Genomic DNA, 3,498 nt, shown 5'->3' with positions numbered 1-3,498 from the left:
TGCTCATGCTTTTCCCTGCTTTCAAGATGTATAACCTTCACACTAGCTTCATCAAGAGACTAAGGTTGAAATAATAACAATGAATGACGTAAATAACTATGCAAAGAACCAATATATTTCATCAAAGTCTTAGAAGTATCTAGTGGAACATTCAATGCTAATGCTTGTTTTCTAAACACCTTTGTAAAATTTTGAACAATTTGACATTTACTTTGTTTCAAATGTTGCCATTTCATCATGGCCTTATGTTTGTAACCCAATGGGTAAAATTGTCTTCTTAAAGCATAAATGAACTCAAACCAAGATGAAAGAAGTTTACGACTACTCTTACCACCTTGCTGCAACTTGCCTTCCCACCAGACGAGAGTGGTGCCACTCAATCGAAGGGATGCTAGCTAGATCTTGGTTGCAACCTCTTCAATTTGTTATATGCAACAATATACTTCAACATGTCTTGTCCATTTATCTAGCTTTCCTGCATTAGATTCTCCACTAAATATAGGTAAATAAAACTTAACATCCAACTTGAAAAAAGGCTTTTTAGATGCATTCTTCTAATTCCTATTAGAATGATGAGAAGAGGAGGAAGAAGAGCTTTCACTAGAGGACAGAGAGGGAGGAGGCTCTTCTCCTACACGTTCATGATTTACCTTGTATGCAGAAATACACTTCAACCTGCCTTATCCAGTTATCTAGCTTTTTTGCATTAGATTCTCCACTAAATACAGGTAAATAAAACTTGACATCCAACTTGAAAAAGGGCTTTCTAGATGCATTCCTCTTATTCTTGTTAGAATGATGAGAAGAGGAAGAAGAAGAACTTTGACTAGAGGACAAATAGGGAGGAGGCACTTCTCCTCCACCTTCATGATTTACCAAGGCATGATCATCTGGTTCTTTCTTCTTAGGCTTGATTGTCTTCTCATATTCTGCAAACAACTTGTTGACTTTCTCTGCCATGGTGAAGAAGATCTTGCGATAATTTCGCTCTTCCTCCAATCAAGCTTCCTCATCTGCCATTTTTCGTCTTCATGATGCACACCTCACTTCAAGATGAATGGATTTAAGTTTTCCTTCACCTCTTTGGAGCATGTTTCTGGTTAGCATTAACTCATGCAACTCGCATCAAGAATACTTGCTTTGATACCAAGTTTGATCCAGATCTTTAACTTCAAGGATGCATACATAATTGAATGTAAAAGAGCATATTAACCAAGTAACTTATCACATGAAAAAGAAGCGGAAATCATAAAGCAACCATGAGAATCAAAGGCACACAAATGATTTGATCATGGAGTTTACCCAATGTGGGCTACGTCTTCGTGCCATGCTCAAAGTGGGGAGACCTTTTTTCATTAAGTGGCATCAAAGAAATCAGTTACGAGCAACTTTACAAAATTGATCCTTATACCTCCGATTTGGATAATGGCATGAAAATAGAGACCTCAGTTGGAGAAACAGACTACAGAGTTGGATTCCTGGCGTGAAAACATGTAAAATCACCTATAAACTTGTCAAATTCTTACACTGGCACCTCTAGCCCTCTAAAGGAATCTTTTCAGCTTCTTGGAGATTCCCTTGCTCATGGTTCCACTACATCTGGCTGTTCAATGTTCCACGCATGTTCGCCCTCTTCCGCTCGTCGAATGAGCAATTGAATGAAGGTTTAAATATTTGAGTTTGGGTAGTCTTTCCAACATGGTATGTTGGTCCATTGGAGTCATTGGCAATTAACGTGGGGGCGGGTCTGGCTCAAAACTTGCCCGCTCCAAACTTGTCGTGTGACTGTTGCAGCATTATTTATTTTAACCAGCGATTGTAAGCGGTTTTCATTGGTGGTTTATATAATGCGTTAGCTCCACCAGGGTGGGCGGGTTCGTCGGGGTGGCCCGCTCACCCAATAGAAATATAATATGATATCGTTGAGGGGTGGCAGGGATGGCAACTTGCCACCCCATATATTTTATTTTTGTTATCTTTTCATAACTATTTGGTTCAAATTTTCATGTCAGTTTTTAAGGGATATAGTCAAATTGAAGAGGCGACAAATTCGCTCATTCCGGCGGCCGGATTCCATGCACCAGGACTCTGGCAAATTGTTGTCTCGTTAGTGACTGCCACTTGGCCAAGTTTGACCATAAATTTGACTAGTTATAACTTGAACATACGAACTCAAATTTGAATGATGTTTGCACCGTTTGAATGAGGGTGACGAGCACTAGGATCTGGTCCTGGTTTCACTTCCATCTGATGACTTTGATTTTTTTAGCTATTTTCAAGGCCACTTCTATTTTTGGATCCTCCCAGATCACTCATAGCATACGACTTATCCCTCCTACATATGAACTCCACCATATGCAATCTTTAGCACTAGTGCATGTGTCAATAATTATTTCAACTGCTCAAAACTTGTTGCACATTCCTTTGTCCATTCAAACTTCTTACCTTTCCTTTGCAATGATGTGGTGGGATATGCAATCTGTGAGAAGTTCCCGATGAACCTCCTGTAATAACCTGCTAACCCCATATATGATCTTACTTCATCCACATTCCTAGGAGCTTCCCACTCCATGATAGCCCTTATATTCTTTGGATATATTGTTATGCCTTCCTTGGAAACCACATATCCCAAGTAATGTACCTTTGTCTGAAAGAAACTGCATTTGCTAAGCAAAGCATACAACTGATGCTCTCTTAGCAATCTCAATATTGTTGCTAAGTGTTCGTCATTATCTTCTTCATTTTTAAACAATGTAAACTTTGAAACGAGAATTGATACTGTTACCTGTTTTATAAAGATAGCAAAAAAGTGACCCGATTTTGAAAAGGGGTGATGCAGAACACACATGTTTTTTTTAGAGCATAGTTTTTGGCACTATAATTTTTTTTTTTTTATGTACATTGCGTTTTAGAATGGTAGTGATTTTGATGTTGATTTTAAAAAGTGGTAATTCTACACCATGCCCTTTTTTTAAAAGGCTTTTTAATTTTATAATGTATGAAATGTAAATAATTATTTTGTAAATTTAATAACTTTGAAAGTGGTCTTCTTCTTCATTTATTCTTGTTTTTATTTTTATTTTTATTTTTTTTAGTGAGGTTTTTATTGTTTTGTATAGTTAAAAAAGAAGGTCGATATTTTGCATTTTGATATTCTACATATTTATACATCGTTAATTAAATTTTCAATCCACATGAATAATTGTCTCTAATAATAATAATAATAATGTTAATTTTTTTTATCTCATAAACCATAAAAGAATTTGGGAAAATATATATATATATAATATATATAAAATGAAATTAAGTAAGTAAAAAAAGAGAAAAAAAAAGAAAACATAAGCAAAAATGTGGAAAAATAAAAAAATAAAATAAAAACAAACTAGTTAAAAATAATAAAAATAATAATAATTAATATTAAAAAAAAATTCAAATTATAAAAAAAAAAAACCAAAAAATATGAAAATATAAAAAAACCAAAAAAAAAATTAATTTTTT

Source organism: Pinus tabuliformis, chromosome X (assembly GCF_031772625.1).
Source record: "Pinus tabuliformis cultivar Carrire ecotype Pingquan chromosome X, CPIR1, whole genome shotgun sequence".
Taxonomy (NCBI): Eukaryota; Viridiplantae; Streptophyta; class Pinopsida; order Pinales; family Pinaceae; genus Pinus; species Pinus tabuliformis.
Note: the sequence above shows the minus strand (reverse complement) of the source record.